Raw genomic sequence first — 21,440 nt, forward strand, 5'->3', positions numbered from 1 at the left:
CCCATTCTTTGTGGGGGTTAAAGGCCACTGTACCTTAACCCTAGTTATGTACAATACTCAAACACATATATATATGGATGACATAGAAGAGTAGAGAGTTTTGCACCCACCAATACTTGTGTGGATCTCTTTTGGCTCTCTCTCTTACCCACTTCCATTCCACTTCCATTGAGAGCACTCTCAACTAATATCAGAGCCCGAGTGGTCTATCTAATGCTTGTGAGTGGACTTCAGCCTGGAGCCTAAAGTCTACTATTGTAGCTCTATGGGAGGACGGAGCAAGCCTGTGGGTGGTTGTTTGAGCTGCCCAAGTGGTATTCGAACGTTGTAGAAGCTTGCAAGTGGTTTCTAGAAGTCTTTGTTGTGGTTTTCTAAGCTTTGGGTTGTTTTTCTAAGTAGAAAATGTGGTTTTGGGAGCCAGTGATGAATTTTTTAGCTGAGTGAGATGATTTCTCATAGGAGAACCTCATGGGTATGACCATTAGTTGGAAGTGGACCTTGTTGATCATTGTGAAGGTTCTTTAAAGTAAAAAGGGTGATTTGACGCTCATCTCGTGAATCTGGCATCCCCTGCTACGACATCACTTCATGAGCTCATCACTCTGTCCTCCACTTCTGAAGCAATTCCAAGCTTCCATTCAGCTCCTAGCAAGCCCGAGAGAAGGAGTAGGAGCAAGAAAAACCAGTCGGAGCAAGCATTTCAAAGTCTAGATCCCTTCCTACATTTTGGATGCCTGTGTTTTGGACTCGCTTGCTCAGGCTACCATTTCGGATCTGTCTATTCTGGTAGATCGAGGATGGGCCAGAACTATTGTCTACAAATTCCTGTGTGATTCGATGAAGGATTCTTTAAGCTATGATTCTCTGCGTGGATGTTTATTTCTCTATTTGAGATTTCTTCACAAATCCAGATAGTTGACACGTGGCTTTATTTGCTAAGGTTTCTAAGTTTCCTAAGGTATTATTTGCTGGTTAGTTGCAAAGGTTGACTTCCTATTTCCCATTCATATTAGTTGGGATTCCAAAGTTCCACAGAAGACAAATCTTTGAAAATTGTCTTGCTGAGGCCGATTATGCAGTGACACCCATGTTTTTGAGGCATCTAAGGTCATATTTTCAGTAGCGTGACATCATTACCATGAAGCTGTGATTTCTTGGATATACCTTATGCAGATCATTTTGGTTGCAGTTTAAGCCATGCATGCTCTCTTTTTTTTGTGCATTGGGTTGTAATGGATGCTTTACAGGGCATTTAGATGCATTGATAGGCACAGATTGCCATGTGGGAAGCTATTTTGTTGGATGCTTTGTACATGGATGCTATTTTATGTTGAGGGACAACTTTGACACATTGTAGTTGATGCATTGGTTGTCGTATTCTTTCTTGGATGAGACATTGATGATGATTATGCCCATGGATGGTGTTTATGCTTGATGCATTTGGCTCTTATTGGCATTGGGTTTGCCATTACAGGTTAACATTTTCTTTTGTGCCACATTTGCTCATATGGATGCATAGTATATGCACATGAATCATATGCATTTTGATGCTTTGAGCTTGTGAGGTTTGGTGATATTACCTTCCATTTGGGCATACACATTTGGGTGCACTTGGTATTTGGTGTGATTCTTTCTTGCAGGCACTAGCATTTGGGATTTTGCTTTATTTGCATCATGGCATGCTCTTCCATGTCTGAAAATGAGTTTTTTAGCATTAAAATTTTTGATGGGACAAACTTTTATTTGTGGAAAGAACAGATAAGGGATGTGCTTATTCAAAAGAAGCAAATTAGACCCTTGGCAGGGATTGCAACTAAGCCTGTAGATCTATTTATGGATGATTGGAATGAGTTGGATGCATTAGCAAGTCTACTATTAGACTTTGTCTTGCAGAGTTAGTTTATTTCATAGTAGTAAATGAGTAGACTACGGAAGATTTGCGGAAGAAGGAAGCTTCCTCTAATAAAGTTTGCCTCATCAAGAGGTTGTTTGAGCATTTTGATGTGGAGACTAAGGCAATATTCTTATTGTGTTCATTGCCATCCTCATGGGATACCTTCCGTACAACAATCAGTAACTTTGAACCTGGTGGAGTAGTGAATTTTGATCATGTTGTGGATATCTTGTTGGCCAAGGAGATTAGACGGAAGTCTATGGATGGCAACAAACAAGATGCAGCCTTAAATGTGCAAAGGGGCAAATCATAGTTCAAGGGGAAGTCCCAAGAAACATGGAAGTCTCGTAGCAAATCTAGGGCATGGAACATTGAAGAGCCACATGAAAAAGGATTGCTACAAGTTGAAAAGAGAGCAAAAGGATAAGAAAAAGAGTGCAAATTAGGGTGCAAATAAGAAGGAAGAGAGTCCAAGGGAGGACAAAGGAAAAGTGAAGATCAGGGAGATCAATGCAATCACTGATAATAGTGACAATGACATTCTCTTCTTGTCTAGCTACCTGTGTAGAGTTTCCTACCACTTCAGATGATGCAGATTGTGTGCATCTTAAAAATAACTATGCATGTGACATAGTGGGAGTAGGTGACATAAAGTTTTCTCTTGCAAAGGGGTCTGCATTTGCTTTGAAAAATATGAGACGTGCCTAAGCTGACCAAGAGTCTCATTTTAGTAGGCCAACTAGATGATGCTAGTTTTCATACCACCTTTAGCTTTTAGAGTTGGAAAATTCAGAATGGCTCTATGGTTTTGGCAAGGGTTGCCAAGTGTGGGACATTGTATCCCTTACATGTATCAGGGGTGTTTGATCATGTTGCTGCAATAACTGAGCCACCAAGTACTTCTTGTGGCATTACCACTTGGGGCACATGAGCCAGAATGGAATGAAACTCTTATGCCGTTTGGGTTATGTACCGCATTTGAGTTTTTCTAATTTTGAATTTTGTGAACATTGTCTCTATGGGAAGCAGAATAAATGGATGATATAAACTCTATTGGAACTATAGACTCTAGCAAATTGTGTGAGAGAACAACAAAAATCACCCTGAGAGTAATAGTTGCACTTAGAATCAAGGGAAGTGTGTGCTCCCTGCACAACTAGCCTATGTAGAGCCTTTTCCATTCTAGCCCACCAAATCCACTTCCGTTGCGAACATAAGGACATGTCCCTTTCAGGTGAAGGAGGTCGTGTGGGGTTCCTTAGAGTGAGCAAGTGTGGCATGCAACGTGTCCCTCAACCTACAAGGATCAAATGAAAGGTAAGTGTGGTAGATGTGTTGATTTGGGGACATACTACTCCACTTGCATTGCAACAACATACTAGAATTTCCACAATTGTCACCATATGTGCATCTCTCATGCATCTATGTTGATCATCTATGTGTCAACAACCCCCTTTTCTCTACATGGAAAGAACCAATAAAGAAGAGTGAACAAGGTCAAAATTGCTTACATGTCAAGCTCTTTTAAAAGGTTGAATTAGACAACATGTGGCATATTTTCCAACTCTTATTTAGGAAAAAAACAAAACATGTGGCATATTATTCACTCTACTTGCTTCATAAATTCATATCTACTCAAAAACATAGTGAATCTAGCATGAACCAATTGCAATCAGCTCCTAATTTTATGTACAAAATTCCTATCACTAAACCTCGACCCCCTCTCTGTGCTTCACTTCTCCTATTTCAATTCTCCTATTTAATTAATTGACCTCTCCAAATTGCCCCCTATTACCTGAACTAACCTAAGCTAATTACCCCCTATTAACCTACATTAACCTAAGCTAATCGCTCACCCCCTCTCCCTCCTAGCCTCCCTACCTCTCTAGCCCTCCTTGTATCTCTCACTCACCTCTCCCACTCCCTCTCCTCTCCATCCACTCAGGCCACCCCCCTCCTCCCCCTCCCCCTAGCTCAACACCCCCTTCCTTACCTCTCCTTCCCTTAACTCAGCCCCCCCTTCTTGACTCATCCCCCCCTTCCACTCCCTCACCTCTACCTCACCTTAGGCCCCTGCCCCTTCCTCCCTCTCCCTTCATCGACTCTTCCTCTCATCTCCCTCCCCCTCTCCCTTTGATCTATATTCTTGCTCTTAGGGTAGCCAAAACTTTTTGGAATCATGAATCCTCGAACCTTCTCAAATCCTTAATTAATTTCTTAAATCACACTTAGTTAACTTCTTGAATCCCCAATTATACGTCGAATTGTACTTATGCTAATCCTACCCTAGTCACTGCTTATCTTATTAGTCCCCATTAAAACTCATGGTGGGTACCTATTGGCCCACAAAGGCCTTTGGTATTGGGTAGATAGGGAGTAAAGAGTTTTTTCTTTTAAAAAAAAAACAAGGTATATACATTCAAGAGGCTTACTGGGGAATGTGCCAAGAGAATCTATGGTTGAACACATTAATTTTGGCTCAACGTGATAGAGCTAAATGATGGTGAGTCAATCAATAAGGTTGAGATAAGCCAACAACTACAAGAGCATAAAGCTACCATGGTAGAAACATGGCAATTTGAAACGTGGCCAATTCATTGAACAAGTGGACCAATCACACCAATTCCTTTTCAAACAAGTTGAATTTCATTCGGTGGGCCTACCCTCAATGAATTTGACATTGTGTAAGATGACATTGTTGTGTTTTTTGGTTATAAGGTAGTGTAGATGAGGGAGTAGTCCGACCAATAAATGAAGTTTGTTTTATTGATGGAGCATTAGTTGAAGTGGTTCTTCTCTACTTGGAATTGTCATGTTATCCTTTTTCTTGGAGTCCAAGTGGCTCAAATGTCATTATTGAATAGGTGTTTGTTCTTTGACCATGTCTATATGCTAGTTCTCATGTCATTGAACTAAATCCATGCCACTGAAGTCTCTCCTTTTGTTGTGGAGCACTTAAAAATTCCATCTGCCCCATTCACAATCCCATTTCTTATGTTAAAGTTCCCAACACAAATTTCCACTAAGATTCCTTCTTTTAAGCACAATTCACTGTGCAGTTCTCCTGTGCTTCTTGGGTCCTTTGGACTATTAATTGTTTTACTACATGTTTTATGGCGACTATCTTTTGCATACATCACATGTGGTTTTGTGTTTAAGACATTGTACACATAGGCATTATGTTTGTATTTAGTGGATTTAGTGTAGTACAAGTATGGCACGATGTGTTTCGAAGATATTGGTCAGCAGCAAGGTGTAGTACAATTGTGGCACGGTGTGTTTCAAAGATATTGATCAGTAGTAGGTGTTGTTCAATTTTTTGATGTCTTTATTCATGTGGGAACCATTTCTAATTCTGTTGATGATTTGTAGGAAGTATGTATCTTTTTATCTCATCAGTGTTTCTATCTCGTAGTACGTTACGTCGTTTTTCCATACTAACAGTAGTAATGCTACTGGTGTTTAAGTGCTATTGAATATCCATGTATCTTTTGTTGGGCTTGCTTGGCATAAGTCACCGCATAGTATACATCAATGCTTCTAAATGGTTCTCGCCTCCACAAGAGTTCAAGGTTTTAGAAGGGGGTTGCAGGGCTTGAGAGTGCTCTCAATGGAAGCAAGAATGGAAGAGGAAGAGAGAGAAACAGAGAGCCACACAAGTTTTGGTGGGTGCAAAACACCCTAATCTTCTTTTTCATTCATTTATATATGCATTTGAGTATTGTACATAACCGGGGTAAAGGCACAGTGACCTTTAACCCCCACAACCTCCCACTTAAAGGACAATGTGCCTTTAAGGGAGAACAACCAGTGAGCATACTATCCAATGCCCATCAATACACGATAATACTCAAACCGCTGACTAGGTAGACTCTTTGTCAGCATATCTGTAGGGTTATCATCTGTATGAACCTTGACAAGCTCTATGCTCTTGTCCTCAAGTACCTCCCTGATGAAATGGTACCTGACCTCAATGTGTTTGGTCTTTGCATGAAAGACCGGATTCTATGCTAGCTGAATAGCACTAATGGAATCACTATGCAAAGTCGGTACACCTGTATGAATCCCCAAATCTCCCACTAGCCGATCAAGCCATATAGCCTCCTTGCAACCCTCTATGGCTGCAACATACTCAGCCTATGTGGTAGACAAAGCAATGCACTTCTGTGCACGAGACATCCACGACACTGCACACCTGCAAAGGTGAACACATAACCAAAAGTGGATCTCCTACTATCCACATGCCCTGCATAGTCTGAATCTATGTACCCAAGTACATGCATGTCTCCTTTACCGAAGTAGATGCACATCTCCTTGGTACCCTTCATGTGCCTCATGATGCACTTAACTGCCTCCCAATGCTTCTTTCCTAGATTAGCCATATACTGGCTAACAACTCCCACTGCAAATGCAATGTCTAGTCTAGTAGCTATCATAGCATACATAAGACTCCCAACTGTTGATGCATAAGGAACCTTGGCCATCGTGGCCCTTTCCTCATCTAATTTGGGACTATTTGTATGACTCAGTTTCACATATGGAGGCAATGGAGTACTCACTACCTTCCCCCCCTCCACATTGAAACGTTGCAATACTTTTGTAACATACTCCTTCTGTGAAAGCCAAAGGAGTTTCCTACGCCAATCACACGTGATGCACATACCAAGAATATGACCTGCAAATCCCAAATCCTTCATATCAAAGGGCCTCATGTAACTTGGCCTTTAATGCATCTAGCTCATAAGTATTCTTGCTAGTCAATAGCATATCATCCACATATAGTGCCAGGAGTATCATGCTATTATCTTTAGCCCTTTTAGTGTAGAGGCAGTGATCAATTTCACTCCTTGTAAAACCCTGGGATCGAATGAAAGCATCAAACTTCTAATACCATTCTCTAGGTGCTTGCTTAAGACCATAGAGACTCTTCTTCAGCTTGCAAACTAAATGCTCTTTGCCCTTTTCTTCAAAGCCTTCCGGCTGCACCATGTAAATTTCCTCATGCAAATCCCCATGCAAGAAAGTTATCTTGATATCCATCTGCATAAGCTCCATATCCTTTGCTGCCACTAGCCCAAGCATGCATCTAAGTGTGGTCATCTTCACAACCGCAGAGAATATCTCATCAAAGTCCACACCCTTCTCTTGCTTGAACCCTTTAGTGACCAAATGGGCCTTGTACCTAGGCACATCATGGGCCTGTGACCTTCATCTTGTAGACCCATTTACACGGCAATGCTTTCTTTCCATGTGGCAAAGAAACCAAGTTCCAAGTCTTATTCTTCATAAGTGAACTCATCTCTTATTGCATAGCATACTCCCACTTGCATTGATCCTCGTGCATCATAGCCTCTCTATAGCAAGAAGGCTCCTTGCAATCAGTAAGCATCGCATAGTCTACCCCTGGAACAAACCTATCAGGCGGTCTAGACACTCTAGATGATCTTCTCAAGGGCATTTCAGCTTGTTGTCCCACTTGCATATCAGCCACATTTGGCTCATCATTTCCACCAATAGATGATCCATCATCTACCCTTGATTGTATACCTGTGGGAGTACTTGATGGTACCATTTCTTGCACATTTAGTGAATGGACAGCTTGCTGTCTATCAACATATGTAGGTGGATTCACGTCCTAGAAAGTGATTCTCCTCATTTCCACATCCCTCATGGGTACCTTATGCATCTTCTTTTCATTGAAGACTACATCGTGGCTGCGTATGATCTTCTTTGCTTCTGGATCCCAAAGACGATAGCCCATCTCTCAACTTTCACCATAACCTAGAAAGATGCATTTCCTAGACTTAGGATCTAGCCTCTTTCGAAGCTCTTTTGGCACATGTGCATATGCCTCACACCCAAATATATGCAAATGAGAGTAAGAGGGCTTCTTGCCACTCCATGCCTCTTCAGGAATACCACCATCCAAACTCTTACTAGGTGATCTATTGATCACATGCACTACAGTCTTCATTGCCTCAATGCAAAAACCACGAGAAAGACTTGCATTGGAAAGCATGCATTGCAACCTTTCTTGAATGGTATGGTTCATCCTTTCTGCAACTAGATTTTGCTCTAGAGTATGAGGGGATGTGAGCTCCCTCTTAATCCCATGTGTATCACATAAATGCTGAAAGTCATGAGAGAGATACTCTCCACCATTGTCAGTCCATAGGCATTTAGGTGTTCTACCTGACTGATTCTCAACCAAGGCCAACCATTTCTGAAATACCTAGAACACATCACTCTTTCGAGCTATAGCATAAGCCCACACTTTCCTAGTTGCATCATCAATGAATGTCACATAGTATTTAGCCCCGCCTAATGACTGTGTAGGCATGGGACCACATACATCTGAATGCACCAAATCAAGCTTTTCAAACTCTTTCTTTCCCCTTCTTTTATGGGCTGATTTAGTCTGCTTCCCATAGAGACAGTGCTCACAAAATTCAAAATCAGAGAAACTCAAATGCGGTACATAACCCAAATAGCATAAGAGTTTCATCCCATTTTGGCTCATATGGCCCAACCAGTAATGCCATAAAGAAGTTCTTGGCTGGTCGATAATTGCAACAACATGATCAAACACCCCTGATACATGTAAGGGATACAAAGTCCCACACTTGGCACCCCTAGCCAAAAGCATAGAGCCCTTCTGAATTTTCCAACTCTGAAAGCCAAAAGTGGTATGAAAACCAGCATCATCTAGCTAACCCACTAAAATAAGACTCTTGGTCAACTTAGGCACATGTCTCACATGTTTCAAAACAAATGCGGACCCATTTGCAAAAGAAAACTTTATGTCACCTGCTCCCACTATGTCACATGCATAGTCATTTCCAAGATGCACACAACCTGTCTTTCCATTGTCATAAGTGGAGAACCATTCCCTATGGGGAGTAACATGGAATGAAGCACCAGAATCCAAAATCCAATCCTGGGAATATGCATCATATGAAGTGGTAAGCAACTCTGTAGATAAACTAGACATGAAGAGAATGTCATTGTCACTATCATGTGTGACTTCATTGATCTCCTTGATCTTCACTTTTCCTTTGTCCTCCCTTGGACTCTCTTCCTTCTGATGTGCACCCCAATTTGCATTCTTTTTCTTATCCTTTTGCTCTCTTTTCATCTTGTAGCAGTCCTTTTTCATATGGCCCTTCTTGCCATAGTGATAACACTCAATGTTCCATGCCCTGGATTTGCTACGAGACTTCCCTCTTTCTTGGGACTTCCCCCTGAACTGTGATCTGCCCCTTTGCACATTTAAGGCTGCCTCCTGCTTGTTCCCGTCCATAGACTTTCGTCTAATCTCCTTGGCCAACAAGCTACCTACAACATCATCAAATTTCAGTACTCCACCAGGTGCAGAGTTATTGACAGCTGTACGGAAGGTATCCCATGAGGATGGCAATGAACATAAGAGAAATATTGCCTTAGACTCCGTATCAAAATTCATCTTTTGAGCCTAAAGTTGGCTGAAAATAATATTGAATTCATTCAAGTGAGAAGCAATGGAGACCCCTTCCTTCATCTGCAGCTCAAACAACCTCTTCATGAGGTAAACTTTATTAGAGGCAGTTTCCTTCTCATAAGTGGCACACAGTTTCTTCCACAAATATTCCGTAGTCTGCTCATTTACTACTGTGAAATAAACTGACTCTGCAAGATGACGTCTAATAGTAGACTTTGCTAATGCATCCAACTCATTCCAATCATCCTCAGACATATTTGTAGGCTTAGCTTCAATACCTGCCAAGGGTTTAATCTGCTTCTTTTGAATAAGCACATCCTTTATTTGTTCTTTCCACAACGAAAAGTTTGTCCCATCAAACTTTTTAATGTTGAAAAACTCCTTTTCAGACATGGAAGAGGATGCCATGATGCAAATGAAACAAAATCCCAAATGCTAGTGCCTGCAAGAGAGAATCACACCAAATACCAGGTGCACCCAAATGCGTATGCCATAATAGAGTGAAATATCACCAAAAACTTAAAGCTCAAAGCATCAAAAGATGCAACTGACTCATGTGCATGTACTATGCATCCGTATGAGCAAATCTGGCCCGAAAGAAAATGCCAACTATAATGGCAATCCAAAATGCCAATAAGTGCCAAATGCCTCAAGCATAAACACCATCCATGGGCATAAGCATGAATAATATCTCATCCAAGAGAGCATAACACTATCAGTGCATCAATTGCAATGTGTCAAAGATGTCCCTTAGCATAAAATAGCATCCATGTGCAAAGCGTTTATAAAAATAGCATCCCACAAGGCAATCTGGGCCTATCAGCACATCCAATAAGGATCACAATGCATCCAAAAGTCCTATAAATCATCCACTGCAACCCAATGCACACCACCAATGAGCGCACATGGATCAAACTACAACCAGAGTGATCTGCATAAGGTATGCTCAAGAAATCAGGGTCCCATGGAAAAGACCGCTACTAAAAAATAGAACCTGAGAAATCCCAACCGATGAGTGAGAAATGGGAGTCAACACTTATCCACTGCCACGTGGCATAAATCTAAGTTTTCAAAACCTTAGAATAAAAAATGCATAACAGAGAGACGAAATCCAATACACAAAGATCTATAACTCTAAAAATAATCCACCGTATCGTGCAAGAACTGATAAGTAGGGGTTTTTAGACGTCCGAAACGCAATGGGATAGACGGTTTTGGAAACTGTGATCTCAATCACTAGGTCCAACACATAGACTGGAAAACGTTTTTGAAAACTGAACTGTTTGTAAACTCCACCAGAGTGCGAATGATGAGCAACATAGAAGTTTTAGGACTCTTGAGTCCACCGGAATGGATAGATCTGCAAATGGTTGCTCCAAACTTGAGTTCCAACACCCGGGCAGAAAAACGTAGGAACTGACACAGTGAGTCAGAAAACCAATGAAATGATCCCAAATTCAATAATAAAGGTGTTTCCAAGCTCCTAAAGTGAAGTGGACACCAAAAGCAAGCAATAGTTGCCTCTACAAGTCAATACGGAGTCTCTGTCATTGAACGGAACAGAGAAAAGCTCAAAAAACGACCTTTTCTTTGAAAACACTTAATAGGCTCTCAAAACCACTTCACAAAACCAAAGTGACTTTTTTAAAGGTTCCTCCAAGGTCTCTACACATTCGGATGCAAGTAAAGTCACCCACAAAGCTTCCCACAAAGCTTCTCCTTCCTCCCAGAGAGCTACTGAGCTTCCAAGCATTCATGCACGCTTAGCTAGATCACCCGGGCTCTGATACCAGTTGAGAGTGCTCTCAACAGAAGCAAGAATGGAAGAGGGAGAGAGAGAAATAGAGAGCCACACAAGTTTTGGTGGGTGCAGAACACCTTAATCTTCTTTTTCATTCATTTATATATGCATTTAAGTATTGTACATAACCGGGGTAAAGGCACAGTGACCTTTAACCCCCACAGGGTTCATAAGGGGACAGGGTTGAGAGAGCTATCTAGGAGTTCCAAGGTTCAAAGAGGGTTGCAAGGTTTAGGAGGACTCCAAGGTTGAGGAGTGGAGAGCTAGTCTCCTTCGCGACTTCGAGGGGTAAGGGTTGAGGAGGAGGGATGAGGGAAAAGGAGGAGGAGGGAGGAGGGAGGAGGGAGGAGGAAGGAGGAGGAGGAGGAGGAGGGAGGAGAGGGAGGGAGAAGGAAGAGAAGGAGGAGGGGGAGGAAGAGTAGGAGGAGGAGGAGGAGGAGGAGGAGGAGGAGGAGGGATTACAAAGGGTAGAGAGTGCAAGGGTAAGGGCATGCTAGAACACGAGAGTGTGAGAGAGCATGGATGCAATGGAGATCCATCACATGAACACAATAGTGAGCTTGAAGACTGAACCCCAAAGAGTGGGAGCTTCATTCAATTGAGAGAGATTAATACATGTTAGCTCGAGAGTGGGACCTCTCGTTTGTAGCTCTCGTTTGTAGGGGACCTTTTGGACAAGAGTCCCTTCACTTTTTAGGGGGACCTCTTGGGTCTCTACACAAAGTGGGGGGACCTTTTGAGTCTCTACACAAAGTGGGGGGACCTTTTGAGTCTCTACACAAAGTCTAACACAATGTCATGCCATGCAAGACCATATTGCATTAGAATGCATACAATAACTTATGTTGCAATGCATTCTCTAGTATTACAAACAATGTATATGTTGCATTGCATTGCTTATATGTATAGGTTGCATTGCATTGCATTGCATTGTATTATCAAGTTGCATTGCATTGCATTACATCCTCTAGTTGCATTGCATTAGAATGCATGTGATACCACATATAAATATATGTATGCATTGCACCATATTCTCAATATGCATTTGCATTAGAAAGCATGAAATCCCACATATGCATATACACATTGCATTGTATTCTCAAGTTGCATTGCATTGCATCATATCACATTGCATTCTCAAGTATATAGTGGGATCACATCCTTAGCTCACAATGGTGCTATTATTAGTAATAGTCATCACCACTAAATGTATAATGGAGACCCAAAAACACCTTCCAGCTTTGATGGAGACCCATAGACATCTTCCAACTTCGATGTGATGAAAAAGCATGCCGATCTGATCTTCTCAAAATAAAGAGTCGTATATCTAAGGGGCTTATGTCATGGAGGGGAAAAAGGAGGGAAATAAGGAAGGCTATTTTGAATGATTTCCCCTTGGAGGAGCCTAGTTTGGATGTTTTTCCCTTGATGCATGACATAATGAGAGAGAGCAATAATAAAATGTCACATCAATGGTTCTCAAGAGCACCTTGAGGTCTAGAGCATGGACTGCTATTTCCCATGGGCCCACCTTATTTCCCTTCTATTTCCCCTCTATTTTCAATGGTGCATTTGCACATTATGCTGTGCAAATGCACCATGGGAAATTGAGGGGAAATAGGAGGGAAATAAATAGGCTTGTCATGGAGGGGTGAAAACCTTTGAAATAGGGCTTTTATTTCCTTTCTATTTTTGATGTTTTTGGGCTGCCACAATTTTTACCTCCTATTTCCTATGTTCCATGACATAACAAAACCATCCGAAATACCACACACATTTGGAGTTTCCAAGAGCCCATTCTCTATTGACATTGTGTAAAATTACAGATGAAGCATGTGTTTCACTCTTCGCTCGAGCTGCATCTTTGCGCTCAGTAGCTCGCTGGACTCGACACAAATCTCCCGATGCATGCAAGAAGGAGCATCAATTAGAGATGCTGCTCATGCCCTCTGAAGTTGAAACCTTCACTTGACCAGCATTTTCTAATTCTTCCTGATTGTTACAATGAGTGTGAACTTGAAGGTTTTCAATTAGCTTCGAAAACTATGCCAAACTATGCCTTTGTGCAATGAAATGGCACCGAGCTTTTCTCTAGCTTGCAATGATGGTAGGATTATGATAAAAAGGGAAAGATGATTGTTGTGAGAACTCTACATGAAGAGCCAGGATACCACATTGAGTACCTAACAGATACTAGATCATAAAAGGAAGAAGAGGCAATGATGTCCCAGAGCAACCATACAATTTGAAATAGGTCCCGTTGAAAGAGCAAGAAATGCAAGCTATAAATGGCAATGTTTATGCATACACAATCTGAGGTCTTACAGAATAAGTTATGTGTTGCATCTATCAGCCTATGTTTGGCTCAAACTATCATAATGCAAATAGAAAATTGAAGGAGAAATGCAAGCATTAAATGTTAGGCTATGCGATGCATGTGTTTGGCTCAAAGTGGTAAAATGCTCATGAACAAAAAATTCAGATGAACAAAAAATTGGAAGAGATATGCAAGCATTAAATGTCAGGCTATGTGATGCATCTATGAGCTATGTTTGGCTCAAAGTGGCAAAATGCTCATGAACAAAAATTGCAAGAGATATGAAAGCATTTAATGTGAGGCTATTGGATGCATCTATGAGTTTTGTCTTGCTCAATGTAGCAAAATAAAGAGTAGTAAATAATAGCAGACATGCAGAGTTTAAATGGCAAGTTATGCAATCATGTAATAGATGTAGCAAACAATAAGACTTGATTGTCTTTTGATTTGTGAATGCCAACATTATTTTTGGTGGAATAAAGAATTTGCAAACTCACCACATCTAGAGATGGACAAGGAAGATTTGAAGATTGTCATACTTGTGTTGCTTATGCTTCTATATCTCAAGAGAAGACATATGGTACTAAATGAAAGAATGACTCTTTTTGGAACCATGGCAATGCTCATGTCAACTATGGTAAATGATGTTGCTGCAAAAAGTGTGTGGGTTTGTGATTTTCTGCTTCACCATACAAATTCATGGGAACATAATGTATACCCATTCTATGAAGCTAAAGAATTTTGGTCGCAATATTGATGTTCTAGGGTTACCTTTCTACTATCTTCCAAGCCTATGGATTTGAGAAAATCAAATTGGGACCATATAAAAGATTCATCTCTTTACGCGATGAAGGGTTGCAATTTTTCTATGGCATCTTACCCATGGAGATAGCTAGTTGTCCATAAACTCCAAGTACTTTTGTGACCAAAGTATAGTGGCAAGGATCATACAAGAGGGACTTCGTATCATAACCCAATATTGGATGGAGGTGTATATCACATGGCCATATGGTGAAAGGGCTAATAAAATTTCAATGAAATTTGAGGACATGTGTGGATTCCCTCGAGTGATAGCCTCCATGGATGGAAGCCACATTCCTATTGTAAAACATTCCTTGGGTGGCAATGAATTCTATAACTACAAGTCATTCTACTCCATAATCTTGATCCCAACCGTAGATGTGGACCAACAATTCCTCAAAATTGATGTGGGTATGTGTGGCAATATTCATGATGCAAAAGCACTTACTTTAAGATTGGGTAGGGGAATGGAAGGCCAGATAGCTTATGAGGGATATTGGTTATTAGGAGATACAACATTTAATCCCCCAAAACCATGGTTGATGTGCCCTTACAAGAGATCCCATGGTCAACATATTGTTGTCAACGAGCTTTAAATTATGCCTTGAGCGCTACTCGTATATGCGTTGAGCAGGATTTTGGAAGCTTAAAAGCTCCTTAAAAGTAAGGTTTTGAATTTTTTTGAAACACATGGAAGCAATTTTGAACATAAACATACTCACAGTTGCAAGTTGTTGTACATTGCACAATATGTTTCTTGTCAGAAATGAAGTGGGAGATCCTTCATGGATAGAGGATGCCAAGGTTCTCCTACATGTTGCAAAGTTGGGTAGTAAAAAAAGAAAGGGAGGAGCAGATGAACCCACACAGATGGCTGCAATCAAGACTGCCATTGTCGATGCAAGATTGGATGAGCTTCAATCATGTGCTATGGCTATAGAGGCTACTTTCTTAGCAAGGGCAACAGATCCAAGTCCAAGTTCTATAGTCTTTGATGATGATGAGGGTGTTGCTAGATCAAGAATAATTAGAGATAACCTTGCAGAATTGTTTCTTCAAAAGAAACGAATGATGTCTAGGAATGCATTGGTGTAAACGAGGAAAGAATGCTTTCAAATAATGATGTGGCTTTGTGATGCAATTAAATCTTATGGAGGTGGATATTTGGTTTGTCCAAATGGAGGAACATTGTTAGCAAAGAGATTAACAGTAATTGGTAGCCCTTGATTGATGCATGAAGCTTTTATCAATGTTTATAATATATCTTGAATTTTCACCATGAATCAAATGATAAGAATTTAATTTCCATTAGTCTACTGGCATTCAACATTTTGCTTCATACAAGATGTACTGAATTCAATAATCCACATGGCATGAAACATGTTAGAATGTTTGAAAGTCAAAATTGTGTTGCATCAAACTATAAAAAATGTACAAGACCCAGTGTGCCAAATCTAGATGAACCATTCACCCAAGCAAGGGCTAGATGCAACCAATGATAAAATTTGCATGAGTACTATACTTATATATTTCGCATCCAGCTAATGTTTGAACACTACATCTAAATGTAGCAACTCATTTGGACCTTTAAGTCTTCAGCTTTGCATATATTTCCTGACTTCTTGGCAAGTTTGTCAAATACTTCACATGCAATATGTAGGCTACCACACTTGGCATGCCATTTTTATCCAGCTTTTTGGTGGGCACAAAGGATGTGAGCATGAATCTGTTTACCCTAATCTAGAGTTTCTTGATAATGCCCATTTTTCACATATCCTGCAATCATTGCATTCCATGTCACGTTGTTTGGCCCTACACCTCCCTATTGCATTTTTTTGGATGTGCACAGTTTTCGAGCAAAAACCTACGAGCAGAAAAGTCCGAGCGATAGTTTTTGACACCAACCATGCTTGTATATTTCTCAAAGGAATATACAATTCTTTCTTAATTTCTCATTTATGGAACCATATACTTACTTATTTTTCATTATAACCCTCATTTTAGAGAACATCATCTATATATGAACAAATAGTGAACACTTTAGAAACTCCTATAAATGCCTCCCTACCATAATGTCTTTTGAGTATTATGGTAATTCAATCAATTTAAAAGACTTTCCCTAATCTTTAGCAATCCCATATTTGAAGCTTTCATATAACAATGTATACCATATTCCTTGGATGAGTAGGAAAAAGATCTTAGAAACCTCATACTTGAAGCCATTATAATCAATCATAAATTAATCTCTAATACATTATCAAATATGGGAAGGCAAGGTAGGGATTTTAAAAATATTCCCATTTCTCTAAACCTAAGTACTTTTAAGGAAATGTGGTCTCTACTGAACTCCTTCCTACCATAATATGAATTAGGGAGAAGTTATAACTCTCATATACATCTTGAAATTTTTAATTTTTCTCTTTTATAACTATAAAAAGTATAATTTTAAGCCTACCATTGCATATACATTAAATTTTGAACATTTTTCCTTTTTATAGCTCCTCAATCTGAGCTAAGGAGCAAAAGTTATGACCCCTTCTGCATAGGCTCTCCAAGGGTATTTTGCCGGTGGAATAGGGTTGGGGCAAGCTCTTCAAACCATATTCCTCTGGCAAAATACACTTAGAGGGTCTATTAAAAAGGTACTATTTATTTTTCTTAGGTCATCCCGAGGAACCATAAAGAGGATATTTGCTCAAAATTTCATGATCCAAGCAATGGTGAAAGGAAAAGAAAGGATTTTTGAAAGTCATAAAATAAGTCACCACTTGGACATTATATATGTATATTATAAAAAGGTATATTTATATCTATATCTATTTATCAATGTTTCATATTTACTTACATATTCCTTGAAATAATTTGGAATTTTTTGCTCCCAAAAAATGACTTGAGCCTATATATTTTGACCCCTCCCACGTTTTGTTCGCTCATTGCTCGGGGGTTTTTGCTCAAAAAATGGAAACCCCCGCATTTTTTGAAAAAGTAAGAAAGCATCCAGACAAAGCTCATGCTGAGCATAGCCTGCAATCATTGCATTCCTAAGTCACAACATCCCACTTCAAGGATCCATCAAAGACCTTACATGCATTCTCAAGAATCCCACCCTTGGCATACATATGAATAAGAGTATTTCCAACCATTAGCTCTAACCCCACACTATGGTAAAAACTTGCTTGGCTTCTCACAAACTTCCACACACATCAAACAAATGGATTAGGTGGCTCCCCAGGAAGGCATTGGACTCCAATTGACATTTTTTCACTAAGAAGTGAACCTCTTTGCATGCTTTTAGGTCTTTCTTGTTGATGCAATCCTCCAGAAGACTGTATAATATGCTGGTGGAAACAAGGATGCATCCATGCTTGAATCATCCACAGCTTTTAGGGCTAGTTACCATTGTGACATAGTTCCCCATGCATCCCCTTGGAATTCATAGAGGTAGCAAGAGCACATGTTATGGGCAAGCAGCCATAGGTAGCCAGTGTCTCATGTGGCTAGGCAGGAGGATTACCAAAAAGCGAGCAAAGAAAAGCGAGCAGCCCCAAATAAGCGAGCAAGATTAAATAGGTTTCAAGCGAGCGAGAACCTCATCCAGCATCTTATTCCTCTCAATATCATTGGAACAATTGATGTGATCATAAGAAAATTAAACATATTCCAACAATGAAGGCATGCCTGAAACTCACAATTAACTTCTCTTTCATCCCCATACTATCAATTTGAGTCGTTGTGGAGAGGTAGAGACACAACAATACATAAAATTTGTGATAAAAAAAGCAAACACTACTCAGATTGAACATCCACACAGCAAGATAATGATAGATCACAATGTAGAATATATGACTGAAAATATGTAAACATGATCATGTGCTACATATACATATCATGTCTTTTATGCTTGTTGAAGATCATCCATACATTCGATCCAAAAACATGGAAACAAAACTAACTATGTCAAAAGAAAAAAAACACATTTTCATCATAAGGATTAATTTTGCTTAGTGAAAATACCTATGTAATCTGGACAATACCATGCTTTAAAAAACTTAGGGAGCCAAAAAAGGATTTTAGCCCTCCATATTTCTATTATGACCAATGTCTGAATGATAGTTCTATCGGAACTAGAAATGAATGCATCTAACCACTATGTTGAGTGCTCATCCAGTATCCTATAGACTATTATGTTAAAGTCAATACGTGACCACAAACTCAAGCATAAGAGGAGCATGATTCAAGTGAAATAATTGGCAAAGACACTCGGTAACTAGTATCCTACTGCATCTAACGAAAAATATGCACCAGGCATTAACAAGCTTTTATTTCCACCCGTATAAGCAAACTCGTATCTTGTAGTATGAAAAACTTTAAGGAAAACATTTCACTTAATGCATTAGTTAAGCCAGTGACTACTCATCATGCACAATCAAACAATCATCAAGGAAAGTCTAGTCAAGCAAGTTGAAGCAAAAGACCAAATATCTATTCGGATCTATGCCGTGGTGTATCCGCCAACCATGAGTAGCAAAAGAACCTATGAAAAAAGCAAAATAGGGATTATGCCACTCTACCATGATCACTTCCATGCTACAAATAAGGGAATACATAGTCATTTTAGGGTACTTTTAGGGTTCATTCCCAACCACTAAAAAGAGAGCCAATGCTATCTATTTGTATTCATAAAATCTTTATGAACATTATCATGTTCAATATAAGGATAGGAGCCAGCTCAATGGGTAGTCTTAAACAAATATAAATACTATTCAAATTTTAACCTTATGCAAAAGCTTTTTTTTTAACACAAAGTAAAGCTTGATTATACATATAGATGGGAATCAGGTCACCATTGTAAGTATGTATTTAGTAATTAAGTTGAAAATATTCCCTTAGAAAAATAGCTCAATCAACATAGTACCCATATTATATATCCAAAATTTACAAGATCTCATTCATACCATTAGATTGTTTTCATCACTTGTCATCAGTACTAACCTCAATTGGCATTATGTATTTGGGTCAAAATAGTTTTTAGTATAGGATATAATGGAGCAATACATTTATGTAATATCTAGTGATCATAGTTTCTAATATAGGATAAAATGGAGCATAGAGTAATGTTGTCATTCAAAAATGATAATATACCTTCCTTGACCATATACAAGTATCATGCATTCATAAAAAAAGTTAGTCATAAACTGCAATATAATGTGCCCATAATGCATGTACATTAAATCTTCACATGTTAGAATGTGAGAAAGGGAATAATTTAACTATGAAATCAGGGATCAATGTAGGAAATGGTCTTCTATGCACACATATATGCTAAGGGTCCATCTAATACAATATTGGAAATTGATGTGAGTATAAGTGTATGCATCCATCGGTGATGTATATGAGTGTATGCATCCATTTGTGATGTATATTGTTGTACTAATCCATGGTGCTTTACGGCTTGAGTTGTTTGTAGCGCAATTAATCACAACAATTTTGTATTTTCTAAAAGAAAAATGCCATAAACATTTCATGCTGCAAAATACACACAAAAAAATGGCATTTGTAGCATTAATCCAAGCATTTCCTACAAGCAATCTCCATCCCTCCCTTTCTTGCTTACTCTTTCGGCCACCTCCACCCTCTTGTTGCCCTTCAAGACTGCCTCTTGCCTCCTCGCCTCCTTGCTTCCTCACCTCCTCACCTCCTTGCTTCTTTGCCTTCTCACCTCCTTGCATCATGCTTGTTGCTGGCAATTCCAAGGCTGTCCCTCCCCTCATTGGCCAGCTCCTCTACTCCTCACGTCATCCTTCTCCTCATTTTGGTGTCTCTAATGAATAGCTTGGGGGTCTTGTTTTTGGAGGGGGGAAGCATAAGAATGGCAACACCTTAATGCGTTGTCATTTTTCGTGCTTTTGCCACCCAAAAACAAGACCTGCAAAGCCCTTGCTTAAGCTTGAATGAGCCTCTTGATTTTGGGCGTGTTAAGCCATTTTTGACCATTATACCCCCAAAATCAAGAGGCTCATTCAAGCTTAAGCAAGGGCTTTGCAAGCATTGCAAGTCCAGTAAATGAAATCAATCAGATTAGGAATTGGCAAACTCAATTTGGGAATGGTCAGAAATACTTTGTCTTTGAATAATGCCTTGGATCATGGGATGGGGTCCCATGAACCTGCTGCCTATGACGACGAATGGTTTTGCCCTCGACTAAAGGTGACGTGTGTAGTAGTAAAAGGATAGCCCTCATGGAATCTCTAAGGGGTCTTGATTTTGGCCATGATTTGCACATTCTAGCACTTGAGCCATATATCAATTTCCAACACTTGAGGCATATAGTGGCTTTGCCCACGCAATGTTTCCAGCTGCAATCCAAGCCTCAAGCAATCTCATATTCTGTATCCAGAGACATCATGAGGGGTAGAGCCTCTTTTTGGTATTCTCACTAGCAATATGTATTGAAAAAAAAATGTATTCAATTATTATATTCTTCCTTGCTATATGAATGCTCTTAATGCATCCAAATTGTAGAACTACTTCAATACTACTTCTTAGTTATATTGTATAATAACCTCCATATGTATGCTCGTGAGACAACAAAAAAGAGACCTGGCAACCCAAAAATGATAGTGCATTGATGCGCTGCCATTTTTGGGCTACTAGGCCTCTTTTTTAATGTTTCCTGAACATAAGAACAAGCACTTGTGTTCCTTACCTTTCTTTCCAATGGGGGTTTTGATTTTGGGGGTGTATGCCAAAAATTGATAAACAACATTATTTGATGCATATAGTTTTATTAAATCGATAAAATGGGCATGAAAACATCTAAATTGGCTCTTGCCATTTGATTTGATGTATGATATGACCCAATTTGGATTTGTAATTCCAAAGATATGGGGTCTTACTTTTAGGGCTTGAATGCCTAAAATAGGCAGCGCGCCAATGCACTGCCTATTTCATACATTTAGGCCTCAAAAGTAGGACCCCATGTAGGACCAAATGAGGTCCTACTTTTGAGGCCTAAATGCATGAAATAGGCAGCACATTGACAAGCTACCTATTTCAGGAATTTAGGTCCTAAAAGTAGGACCCCGTATCTTTGGACTTACAAATCCCAATGGGATCATGTCCTATATCAAATCGAACGGCAAGAGTCAAT

This window comes from Dipteris shenzhenensis, chromosome 5, assembly GCF_047967505.1.
Source record: "Dipteris shenzhenensis isolate YYH24624 ecotype China chromosome 5, Dip_SZ_1.0, whole genome shotgun sequence".
In the NCBI taxonomy this organism is placed as follows: domain Eukaryota; kingdom Viridiplantae; phylum Streptophyta; class Polypodiopsida; order Gleicheniales; family Dipteridaceae; genus Dipteris; species Dipteris shenzhenensis.